Source organism: Oncorhynchus nerka, linkage group LG8 (assembly GCF_034236695.1).
Source record: "Oncorhynchus nerka isolate Pitt River linkage group LG8, Oner_Uvic_2.0, whole genome shotgun sequence".
Lineage (NCBI taxonomy): Eukaryota > Metazoa > Chordata > Actinopteri > Salmoniformes > Salmonidae > Oncorhynchus > Oncorhynchus nerka.
Genome location: NC_088403.1, coordinates 65298641 through 65312357, shown reverse-complemented (window position 1 = coordinate 65312357; position 13717 = coordinate 65298641).

Here is a 13717-nt window from a genome sequence, read left to right as displayed (position 1 = left end):
GGCAGTTAACCCAGTGATTTATGAATCGAAACCATCCTCTGCTATTCAGTTTGCTTTTAGCAATGAAGTGCAAACAGAAATATTAAACCATAATTTCATGGGCATGTCTCAGTGCCCTCCGTGATTATTTTTTGACTGCTTCTGTCAGTTTGTACAGGTCATGCTGATTACAGAAGCGAAGCGGAAGCGTGATGTCTACTTTAACCACGTGTACAATCGGTCGAAACCACTCTCTGCTATCCAGCTCTTTTTAAAGAAAATGCACCAGTGGCCTAATGGTTAAGGTACTGGCCTTCTAAGCCAGGGATTGTGGGTTCGAGTCCCATCGGTTGTGGATGAATGCAAATTCCTATGGATGAAGAGAGATAAGCACATAACACAGAGTTTGAAGCTTTCCGATTCAATTTTTAGAAATGAAGATTTAACAGGGATAAAAAAGGAGAATTTCATGTGCATGTCTCTCTGCCCTCCGTGATTCTTTTTTATTTCTGCTTCTATCAATCCATATAGGTCATGCTGATCACAGAGTGCCACGGTCACAACTTGCAGGCTTGTTTTCGAGTTGCTGTGCGTTTTGTTGCCAACCTATTTTTCTACCTGACAACTTTACTGTTTTCACTTTTTAATTACCGTTCAGATATTTATTTATTTTTTCCTCAACTTTTTCACTCCGGACGCTTTATCTGGACACGATTCGTCAGGACCTCCAACAGCCGAAGCTAAGTAGTAACATTAACATGATGCCTTCTAATTGCAGCCGCTGTACTCGCCTTACGGCGAGGATAGCTGTGCTGCAAGCCCAGCTTCAGACGCAATCGTTAGGCAAGGGTAATTTCAGTGTAGGAAAGGATGAAACAGCGTCTGTGCCACCAGTAAGTACAGATAGTAGTATAAATCCCCTGGCACAGTCCCCGCAGCCGGACAACTTTCTCACGGTTTCTGGAAGGAAATGCTGTAGGAACGCTCAACCGGTGTCGCTCATTCAGCCGACAGAAACTTTCAACCGGTTTTCCCCATTAAGCAGCGGGTCGGAGTCAGAGGCCGATTCTTCTCTGGTCTCTACTCCTCCCGTTACGGGGTCTGAGACGCCGAAGCTTCCCACCATTAGCTTTGACAAATTGAAAACTCTAGTCATTGGCGACTCCATTACCCGCAGTATTAGACTTAAAGCGAATCATCCAGCGATCATACACTGTTTACCCGGGGGCAGGGCTACCGACGTTAAGGCTAATCTGAAGATGGTGCTGGCTAAAGCTAAAACTGGCGAGTGTAGAGAGTATAGAGATATTGTTATCCACGTCGGCACCAACGATGTTAGGATGAAACAGTCAGAGATCACCAAGCGCAACATAGCTTCTGCGTGCATATCAGCTAGAAACATGTGTCGGCATCGAGTAATTGTCTCTGGCCCCCTCCCAGTTAGGAGGAGTGATGAGCTCTACAGCAGAGTCTCACAACTCAATCGCTGGTTGAAAACTGTTTTCTGCCCCTCCCAAAAGATAGAATTTGTAGATAATTGGCCCTCTTTCTGGGACTCACCCACAAACAGGACCAAGCCTGACCTGCTGAGGAGTGACGGACTCCATCCTAGCTGGAGGGGTGCTCTCATCTTATCTACCAACATAGACAGGGCTCTAACTCCTCTAGCTCCACAATGAAATAGGGTGCAGGCCAGGCAGCAGGCTGTTAGCCAGCCTGCTAGCATAGTGGAGTCTGCCACTAGCACAGTCAGTGTAGTCAGCTCAGCTATCACCATTGAGACCGTGTCTGTGCCTCGACCTAGGTTGGACAAAACTAAACATGGCGGTGTTCGCCTTAGCAATCTCACTAGGATAAAGACCACCTCCATTCCTGTCATTACTGAAAGAGATCATGATACCTCACATCTCAAAATAGGGCTACTTAATGTTAGATCCCTTTCTTCAAAGGCAATTATAGTCAATGAACTAATCACTGATCATAATCTTGATGTGATTGGCCTGACTGAAACATGGCTTAAGCCTGATGAATTTACTGTTTTAAATGAGGCCTCACCTCCTGGCTACACTAGTGACCATATCCCCCGTGCATCCCGCAAAGGCGGAGGTGTTGCTAACATTTACGATAGCAAATTTCAATTTACAAAAAAAAAAAAAAATGACGTTTTCGTCTTTTGAGCTTCTAGTCATGAAATCTATGCAGCCTACTCAATCACTTTTTATAGCTACTGTTTACAGGCCTCCTGGGCCATATACAGCGTTTCTCACTGAGTTCCCTGAATTCCTATCGGACCTTGTAGTCATAGCAGATAATATTCTAATCTTTGGTGACTTTAATATTCACATGGACAAGTCCACAGACCCACTCCAAAAGGCTTTCGGAGCCATCATCAACTCAGTGGGTTTTGTCCAACATGTCTCTGGACCCACTCACTGTCGCAGTCATACGCTGGACCTAGTTTTGTCCCATGGAATAAATGTTGTGGATCTTAATGTTTTTCCTCATAATCCTGGACTATCGGACCACCATTTTATTACGTTTGCAATTGCAACAAATAATCTGCTCAGACCCCAACCAAGGAACATCAAAAGTCGTGCTATAAATTCACAGACAACACAAAGATTCCTTGATGCCCTTCCAGACTCCCTCTGCCTACCCAAGGACGCCAGAGGACAAAAATCAGTTAACCACCTAACTGAGGATCTCAATTTAACCTTGCGCAATACCCTAGATGCAGTTGCACCCCTAAAAACTAAAAAAAAAAATTCTCATAAGAAACTAGCTCCCTGGTACACAGAAAATACCCGAGCTCTGAAGCAAGCTTCCAGAAAATTGGAACGGAAATGGCGCCACACCAAACTGGAAGTCTTCCGACTAGCTTGGAAGGACGGTACCGTGCAGTACCGAAGAGCCCTTACTGCTGCTCGATCATCCTATTTTTCTAACTTAATTGAGGAAAATAAGAACAATCCGAAATTCCTTTTTGATACTGTCGCAAAGCTAACTAAAAAGCAGCATTCCCCAAGAGAGGATGACTTTCACTTTAGCAGTGATAAATTCATGAACTTCTTTGAGGAAAAGATTATGATTATTAGAAAGCAAATTACGGACTCCTCTTTAAACCTGCGTATTCCTCCAAACCTCAGTTGTCCTGAGTCTGCACAACTCTGCCAGGACCTAGGATCAAGAGAGATGCTCAAGTGTTTTAGTACTATATCTCTTGACACAATGATGAAAATAATCATGGCCTCTAAACCTTCAAGCTGCATACTGGACCCTATTCCAACTAAACTACTGAAAGAGCTGCTTCCTGTGCTTGGCCCTCCTATGTTGAACATAATAAACGGCTCTCTATCCACTGGATGTGTACCAAACTCACTAAAAGTGGCAGTAATAAAGCCTCTCTTGAAAAAGCCAAACCTTGACCCAGAAAATATAAAAACTATCGGCCTATATCGAATCTTCCATTCCTCTCAAAAATTTTAGAGAAGGCTGTTGCGCAGCAACTCACTGCCTTCCTGAAGACAAACAATGTATACGAAATGCTTCAGTCTGGTTTTAGACCCCATCATAGCACTGAGACGGCACTTGTGAAGGTGGTAAATGACATTTTAATGGCATCGGACCGAGGCTCTGCATCTGTCCTCGTGCTCCTAGACCTTAGTGCTGCTTTTGATACCATCGATCACCACATTCTTTTGGAGAGATTGGAAACCCAAATTGGTCTACACGGACATGTTCTGGCCTGGTTTAGATCTTATCTGTCGGAAAGATATCAGTTTGTCTCTGTGAATGGTTTGTCCTCTGACAAATCAACTGTAAATTTCGGTGTTCCTCAAGGTTCCGTTTTAGGACCACTATTGTTTTCAATATATATTTTAACTCTTGGGGATGTTATTCGAAAACATAATGTAAACTTTCACTGCTATGCGGATGACACACAGCTGTACATTTCAATGAAACATGGTGAAGCCCCAAAATTGCCCTCGCTAGAAGCATGTGTTTCAGACATAAGGAAGTGGATGGTTGCAAACTTTTTACTATTAAACTCGGACAAAACAGAGATGCTTGTTCTAGGTCCCAAGAAACAAAGAGATCTTCTGTTGAATCTGACAATTAATCTTAATGGTTGTACAGTCGTCTCAAATAAAACTGTGAAGGACCTCGGCGTTACTCTGGACCCTGATCTCTCTTTTGAAGAACATATCAAGACCATTTCGAGGACAGCTTTTTTACATCTACGTAACATTGCAAAAACCTGAAACTTTCTGTCCAAAAATGATGCAGAAAAATGTATCCATGCTTTTGTCACTTCTAGGTTAGACTACTGCAATGCTCTATTTTCCGGCTACCCGGATAAAGCACTAAATAAACTTCAGTTAGTGCTAAATACGGCTGCTAGAATCCTGACTAGAACCAAAAAATTTGATCATATTACTCCAGTGCTAGCCTCTCTACACTGGCTTCCTGTCAAAGCAAGGGCTGATTTCAAGGTTTTACTGCTAACCTACAAAGCATTACATGGGCTTGCTCCTACCTATCTCTCTGATTTGGTCCTGCCGTACATACCTACACGTACGCTACGGTCACAAGACGCAGGCCTCCTAATTGTCCCTAGAATTTCTAAGCAAACAGCTGGAGGCAGGGCTTTCTCCTATAGAGCTCCATTTTTATGGAACGGTCTGCCTACCCATGTCAGAGACGCAAACTCGGTCTGAACCTTTAAGTCTTTACTGAAGACTCATCTCTTCAGTGGGTCATATGATTGAGTGTAGTCTGGCCCAGGAGTGGGAAGGTGAACGGAAAGGCTCTGGAGCAACGAACCGCCCTTGCTGTCTCTGCCTGGCCGGTTCCTCTCTTTCCACTGGGATTCTCTGCCTTTAACCCTATTACAGGGGCTGAGTCACTGGCTTACTGGGGCTCTCTCATGCCGTCCCTGGGGGGGGGTGCGTCACCTGAGTGGGTTGATTCACTGTTGTGGTCATCCTGTTGGCGCCCCCCCCCTTGGGTTGTGCCGTGGCGGAGATCTTTGTGGGCTATACTCAGCCTTGTCTCAGGATGGTAAGTTGGTGGTTGAAGATATCCCTCTAGTGGTGTGGGGGCTGTGCTTTGGCAAAGTGGGTGGGGTTATATCCTTCCTGTTTGGCCCTGTCCGGGGGTGTCCTCGGATGGGGCCACAGTGTCTCCTGACCCCTCCTGTCTCAGCCTCCAGTATTTATGCTGCAGTAGTTTATGTGTCGGGGGCTGGGGTCAGTTTGTTATATCTGGAGTACTTCTCCTGTCCTATTCGGTGTCCTGTGTGAATCTAAGTGTGCGTTCTCTAATTCTCTCCTTCTCTCTTTCTTTCTCTCTCTCGGAGGACATGAGCCCTAGGACCATGCCCCAAGACTACCTGACATGATGACTCCTTGCTGTCCCCAGTCCACCTGGCCATGCTGCTGTTCCAGTTTCAACTGACCTGAGCCCTAGGACCATGCCCCAGGACTACCTGACATGATGACTCCTTGCTGTCCCCAGTCCACCTGGCCATGCTGCTGCTCCAGTTTCAACTTCCACCTGACTGTGCTGCTGCTCCAGTTTCAACTGTTCTGCCTTATTATTATTCGAACCATGCTGGTCATTTATGAACATTTGAACATCTTGGCCATGTTCTGTTATAATCTCCACCCGGCATAGCCAGAAGAGGACTGGCCACCCCACATAGCCTGGTTCCTCTCTAGGTTTCTTCCTAGGTTTTGGCCTTTCTAGGGAGTTTTTCCTAGCCACCGTGCTTCTACACCTGCATTGCTTGCTGTTTGGGGTTTTAGGCTGGGTTTCTGTACACCACTTTGAGATATCAGCTGATGTACGAAGGGCTATATAAATACATTTGATTTGATTTGACACTGATCTCCTAATCCATGTATTGTGAATTCAAGTATTGTTTTGGGGTACTTACCACTTGTACAATCGGTCGAAACCACTCTCTGCTATCCATTTTTATTAAAGCAAGTGCCCCAGTGGCCTAATGGATAAGGCATTCTAAGCCAGGGATTGTGGGTTCGAGTCCCATCTGGGGTGGATGAATGCAAATTCCTATGGAGGAAGAGAGATCAGCACATAACACAGAGTTTGATGGATTGAAGCTTTCCGATTCTATTTTTAGAAATGAAGATTTAACAGGGATAAAAAAGGAGAATTTCATGGGCATGTCTCTGTGCCCTCCGAAATGCATTTTTTTTTACAACTGCTTCTATCAGTTCGTATAGGTCATGCTGATCACACATTTCCACAGTGACTTAAGACACTGACCGCCTAATACATTTATTGTGAGTTCAAGTATTGTATTGGGGTACCTGAAAGTGGAGGGATGAAGTGGAAGAGTGCAGGGCAGTTAACCAAGTGATTTATGGATCGAAACCATCCTCTGCTATTCAGTTTGCTTTTAGCAATGAAGTGCAAACAGAAATATTAAACCATAATTTCACGGGTATGTCTCAGTGCCCTCCGTGATTATTTTTTGACTGCTTCTGTCAGTTTGTACAGGTCATGCTGATTACAGACTTTAATATTCACATGGACAAGTCCACAGACCCACTCCAAAAGGCTTTCGGAGCCATCATCGACTCAGTGGGTTTTGTCCAACATGTCTCTGGACCCACTCACTGTCGCAGTCATACGCTGGACCTAGTTTTGTCCCATGGAATAAATGTTGTGGATCTTAATGTTTTCCTCATAATCCTGGACTATCGGACCACCATTTTATTACGTTTGCAATTGCAACAAATAATCTGCTCAGACCCCAACCAAGGAACATCAAAAGTCGTGCTATAAATTCACAGACAACACAAAGATTCCTTGATGCCCTTCCAGACTCCCTCTGCCTACCCAAGGACGCCAGAGGACAAAAATCAGTTAACCACCTAACTGAGGATCTCAATTTAACCTTGCGCAATACCTAGATGCAGTTGCACCCCTAAAAACTAAAAAAATTCTCATAAGAAACTAGCTCCCTGGTACACAGAAAATACCCGAGCTCTGAAGCAAGCTTCCAGAAAATTGGAACGGAAATGGCGCCACACCAAACTGGAAGTCTTCCGACTAGCTTGGAAGGACGGTACCGTGCAGTACCGAAGAGCCCTTACTGCTGCTCGATCATCCTATTTTTCTAACTTAATTGAGGAAAATAAGAACAATCCGAAATTCCTTTTTGATACTGTCGCAAAGCTAACTAAAAGCAGCATTCCCCAAGAGAGGATGACTTTCACTTTAGCAGTGATAAATTCATGAACTTCTTTGAGGAAAAGATTATGATTATTAGAAAGCAAATTACGGACTCCTCTTTAAACCTGCGTATTCCTCCAAACCTCAGTTGTCCTGAGTCTGCACAACTCTGCCAGGACCTAGGATCAAGAGAGATGCTCAAGTGTTTTAGTACTATATCTCTTGACACAATGATGAAAATAATCATGGCCTCTAAACCTTCAAGCTGCATACTGGACCCTATTCCAACTAAACTACTGAAAGAGCTGCTTCCTGTGCTTGGCCCTCCTATGTTGAACATAATAAACGGCTCTCTATCCACTGGATGTGTACCAAACTCACTAAAAGTGGCAGTAATAAAGCCTCTCTTGAAAAAGCCAAACCTTGACCCAGAAAATATAAAAAACTATCGGCCTATATCGAATCTTCCATTCCTCTCAAAAATTTTAGAGAAGGCTGTTGCGCAGCAACTCACTGCCTTCCTGAAGACAAACAATGTATACGAAATGCTTCAGTCTGGTTTTAGACCCCATCATAGCACTGAGACGGCACTTGTGAAGGTGGTAAATGACATTTTAATGGCATCGGACCGAGGCTCTGCATCTGTCCTCGTGCTCCTAGACCTTAGTGCTGCTTTTGATACCATCGATCACCACATTCTTTTGGAGAGATTGGAAACCCAAATTGGTCTACACGGACATGTTCTGGCCTGGTTTAGATCTTATCTGTCGGAAAGATATCAGTTTGTCTCTGTGAATGGTTTGTCCTCTGACAAATCAACTGTAAATTTCGGTGTTCCTCAAGGTTCCGTTTTAGGACCACTATTGTTTTCAATATATATTTTAACTCTTGGGGATGTTATTCGAAAACATAATGTAAACTTTCACTGCTATGCGGATGACACACAGCTGTACATTTCAATGAAACATGGTGAAGCCCCAAAATTGCCCTCGCTAGAAGCATGTGTTTCAGACATAAGGAAGTGGATGGTTGCAAACTTTTTACTATTAAACTCGGACAAAACAGAGATGCTTGTTCTAGGTCCCAAGAAACAAAGAGATCTTCTGTTGAATCTGACAATTAATCTTAATGGTTGTACAGTCGTCTCAAATAAAACTGTGAAGGACCTCGGCGTTACTCTGGACCCTGATCTCTTTTGAAGAACATATCAAGACCATTTCGAGGACAGCTTTTTTACATCTACGTAACATTGCAAAAACCTGAAACTTTCTGTCCAAAAATGATGCAGAAAAATGTATCCATGCTTTTGTCACTTCTAGGTTAGACTACTGCAATGCTCTATTTTCCGGCTACCCGGATAAAGCACTAAATAAACTTCAGTTAGTGCTAAATACGGCTGCTAGAATCCTGACTAGAACCAAAAAATTTGATCATATTACTCCAGTGCTAGCCTCTCTACACTGGCTTCCTGTCAAAGCAAGGGCTGATTTCAAGGTTTTACTGCTAACCTACAAAGCATTACATGGGCTTGCTCCTACCTATCTCTCTGATTTGGTCCTGCCGTACATACCTACACGTACGCTACGGTCACAAGACGCAGGCCTCCTAATTGTCCCTAGAATTTCTAAGCAAACAGCTGGAGGCAGGGCTTTCTCCTATAGAGCTCCATTTTTATGGAACGGTCTGCCTACCCATGTCAGAGACGCAAACTCGGTCTGAACCTTTAAGTCTTTACTGAAGACTCATCTCTTCAGTGGGTCATATGATTGAGTGTAGTCTGGCCCAGGAGTGGGAAGGTGAACGGAAAGGCTCTGGAGCAACGAACCGCCCTTGCTGTCTCTGCCTGGCCGGTTCCTCTCTTTCCACTGGGATTCTCTGCCTTTAACCCTATTACAGGGGCTGAGTCACTGGCTTACTGGGGCTCTCTCATGCCGTCCCTGGGGGGGGGTGCGTCACCTGAGTGGGTTGATTCACTGTTGTGGTCATCCTGTTGGCGCCCCCCCCCTTGGGTTGTGCCGTGGCGGAGATCTTTGTGGGCTATACTCAGCCTTGTCTCAGGATGGTAAGTTGGTGGTTGAAGATATCCCTCTAGTGGTGTGGGGGCTGTGCTTTGGCAAAGTGGGTGGGGTTATATCCTTCCTGTTTGGCCCTGTCCGGGGGTGTCCTCGGATGGGGCCACAGTGTCTCCTGACCCCTCCTGTCTCAGCCTCCAGTATTTATGCTGCAGTAGTTTATGTGTCGGGGGGCTGGGGTCAGTTTGTTATATCTGGAGTACTTCTCCTGTCCTATTCGGTGTCCTGTGTGAATCTAAGTGTGCGTTCTCTAATTCTCTCCTTCTCTCTTTCTTTCTCTCTCTCGGAGGACATGAGCCCTAGGACCATGCCCCAAGACTACCTGACATGATGACTCCTTGCTGTCCCCAGTCCACCTGGCCATGCTGCTGTTCCAGTTTCAACTGACCTGAGCCCTAGGACCATGCCCCAGGACTACCTGACATGATGACTCCTTGCTGTCCCCAGTCCACCTGGCCATGCTGCTGCTCCAGTTTCAACTTCCACCTGACTGTGCTGCTGCTCCAGTTTCAACTGTTCTGCCTTATTATTATTCGACCATGCTGGTCATTTATGAACATTTGAACATCTTGGCCATGTTCTGTTATAATCTCCACCCGGCATAGCCAGAAGAGGACTGGCCACCCCACATAGCCTGGTTCCTCTCTAGGTTTCTTCCTAGGTTTTGGCCTTTCTAGGGAGTTTTTCCTAGCCACCGTGCTTCTACACCTGCATTGCTTGCTGTTTGGGGTTTTAGGCTGGGTTTCTGTACACCACTTTGAGATATCAGCTGATGTACGAAGGGCTATATAAATACATTTGATTTGATTTGACACTGATCTCCTAATCCATGTATTGTGAATTCAAGTATTGTTTTGGGGTACTTACCACTTGTACAATCGGTCGAAACCACTCTCTGCTATCCATTTTTATTAAAGCAAGTGCCCCAGTGGCCTAATGGATAAGGCATTCTAAGCCAGGGATTGTGGGTTCGAGTCCCATCTGGGGTGGATGAATGCAAATTCCTATGGAGGAAGAGAGATCAGCACATAACACAGAGTTTGATGGATTGAAGCTTTCCGATTCTATTTTTAGAAATGAAGATTTAACAGGGATAAAAAAGGAGAATTTCATGGGCATGTCTCTGTGCCCTCCGAAATGCATTTTTTTACAACTGCTTCTATCAGTTCGTATAGGTCATGCTGATCACACATTTCCACAGTGACTTAAGACACTGACCGCCTAATACATTTATTGTGAGTTCAAGTATTGTATTGGGGTACCTGAAAGTGGAGGGATGAAGTGGAAGAGTGCAGGGCAGTTAACCAAGTGATTTATGGATCGAAACCATCCTCTGCTATTCAGTTTGCTTTTAGCAATGAAGTGCAAACAGAAATATTAAACCATAATTTCACGGGTATGTCTCAGTGCCCTCCGTGATTATTTTTTGACTGCTTCTGTCAGTTTGTACAGGTCATGCTGATTACAGACTTTAATATTCACATGGACAAGTCCACAGACCCACTCCAAAAGGCTTTCGGAGCCATCATCGACTCAGTGGGTTTTGTCCAACATGTCTCTGGACCCACTCACTGTCGCAGTCATACGCTGGACCTAGTTTTGTCCCATGGAATAAATGTTGTGGATCTTAATGTTTTTCCTCATAATCCTGGACTATCGGACCACCATTTTATTACGTTTGCAATTGCAACAAATAATCTGCTCAGACCCCAACCAAGGAACATCAAAAGTCGTGCTATAAATTCACAGACAACACAAAGATTCCTTGATGCCCTTCCAGACTCCCTCTGCCTACCCAAGGACGCCAGAGGACAAAAATCAGTTAACCACCTAACTGAGGATCTCAATTTAACCTTGCGCAATACCCTAGATGCAGTTGCACCCCTAAAAACTAAAAAAAATTCTCATAAGAAACTAGCTCCCTGGTACACAGAAAATACCCGAGCTCTGAAGCAAGCTTCCAGAAAATTGGAACGGAAATGGCGCCACACCAAACTGGAAGTCTTCCGACTAGCTTGGAAGGACGGTACCGTGCAGTACCGAAGAGCCCTTACTGCTGCTCGATCATCCTATTTTTCTAACTTAATTGAGGAAAATAAGAACAATCCGAAATTCCTTTTTGATACTGTCGCAAAGCTAACTAAAAAGCAGCATTCCCCAAGAGAGGATGACTTTCACTTTAGCAATGATAAATTCATGAACTTCTTTGAGGAAAAGATTATGATTATTAGAAAGCAAATTACGGACTCCTCTTTAAACCTGCGTATTCCTCCAAACCTCAGTTGTCCTGAGTCTGCACAACTCTGCCAGGACCTAGGATCAAGAGAGATGCTCAAGTGTTTTAGTACTATATCTCTTGACACAATGATGAAAATAATCATGGCCTCTAAACCTTCAAGCTGCATACTGGACCCTATTCCAACTAAACTACTGAAAGAGCTGCTTCCTGTGCTTGGCCCTCCTATGTTGAACATAATAAACGGCTCTCTATCCACTGGATGTGTACCAAACTCACTAAAAGTGGCAGTAATAAAGCCTCTCTTGAAAAAGCCAAACCTTGACCCAGAAAATATAAAAAACTATCGGCCTATATCGAATCTTCCATTCCTCTCAAAAATTTTAGAGAAGGCTGTTGCGCAGCAACTCACTGCCTTCCTGAAGACAAACAATGTATACGAAATGCTTCAGTCTGGTTTTAGACCCCATCATAGCACTGAGACGGCACTTGTGAAGGTGGTAAATGACATTTTAATGGCATCGGACCGAGGCTCTGCATCTGTCCTCGTGCTCCTAGACCTTAGTGCTGCTTTTGATACCATCGATCACCACATTCTTTTGGAGAGATTGGAAACCCAAATTGGTCTACACGGACATGTTCTGGCCTGGTTTAGATCTTATCTGTCGGAAAGATATCAGTTTGTCTCTGTGAATGGTTTGTCCTCTGACAAATCAACTGTAAATTTCGGTGTTCCTCAAGGTTCCGTTTTAGGACCACTATTGTTTTCAATATATATTTTACCTCTTGGGGATGTTATTCGAAAACATAATGTAAACTTTCACTGCTATGCGGATGACACACAGCTGTACATTTCAATGAAACATGGTGAAGCCCCAAAATTGCCCTCGCTAGAAGCATGTGTTTCAGACATAAGGAAGTGGATGGCTGCAAACTTTTTACTATTAAACTCGGACAAAACAGAGATGCTTGTTCTAGGTCCCAAGAAACAAAGAGATCTTCTGTTGAATCTGACAATTAATCTTAATGGTTGTACAGTCGTCTCAAATAAAACTGTGAAGGACCTCGGCGTTACTCTGGACCCTGATCTCTCTTTTGAAGAACATATCAAGACCATTTCGAGGACAGCTTTTTTCCATCTACGTAACATTGCAAAAACCTGAAACTTTCTGTCCAAAAATGATGCAGAAAAATGTATCCATGCTTTTGTCACTTCTAGGTTAGACTACTGCAATGCTCTATTTTCCGGCTACCCGGATAAAGCACTAAATAAACTTCAGTTAGTGCTAAATACGGCTGCTAGAATCCTGACTAGAACCAAAAAATGTGATCATATTACTCCAGTGCTAGCCTCTCTACACTGGCTTCCTGTCAAAGCAAGGGCTGATTTCAAGGTTTTACTGCTAACCTACAAAGCATTACATGGGCTTGCTCCTACCTATCTCTCTGATTTGGTCCTGCCGTACATACCTACACGTACTCTACGGTCACAAGACGCAGGCCTCCTAATTGTCCCTAGAATTTCTAAGCAAACAGCTGGAGGCAGGGCTTTCTCCTATAGAGCTCCATTTTTATGGAACGGTCTGCCTACCCATGTCAGAGACGCAAACTCGGTCTGAACCTTTAAGTCTTTACTGAAGACTCATCTCTTCAGTGGGTCATATGATTGAGTGTAGTCTGGCCCAGGAGTGGGAAGGTGAACGGAAAGGCTCTGGAGCAACGAACCGCCCTTGCTGTCTCTGCCTGGCCGGTTCCCCTCTTTCCACTGGGATTCTCTGCCTCTAACCCTATTACAGGGGCTGAGTCACTGGCTTACTGGGGCTCTCTCATGCCGTCCCTGGGGGGGGGTGCGTCACCTGAGTGGGTTGATTCACTGTTGTGGTCATCCTGTTGGCGCCCCCCCCCTTGGGTTGTGCCGTGGCGGAGATCTTTGTGGGCTATACTCAGCCTTGTCTCAGGATGGTAAGTTGGTGGTTGAAGATATCCCTCTAGTGGTGTGGGGGCTGTGCTTTGGCAAAGTGGGTGGGGTTATATCCTTCCTGTTTGGCCCTGTCCGGGGGTGTCCTCGGATGGGGCCACAGTGTCTCCTGACCCCTCCTGTCTCAGCCTCCAGTATTTATGCTGCAGTAGTTTATGTGTCGGGGGGCTGGGGTCAGTTTGTTATATCTGGAGTACTTCTCCTGTCCTATTCGGTGTCCTGTGTGAATCTAAGTGTGCGTTGTCTAAT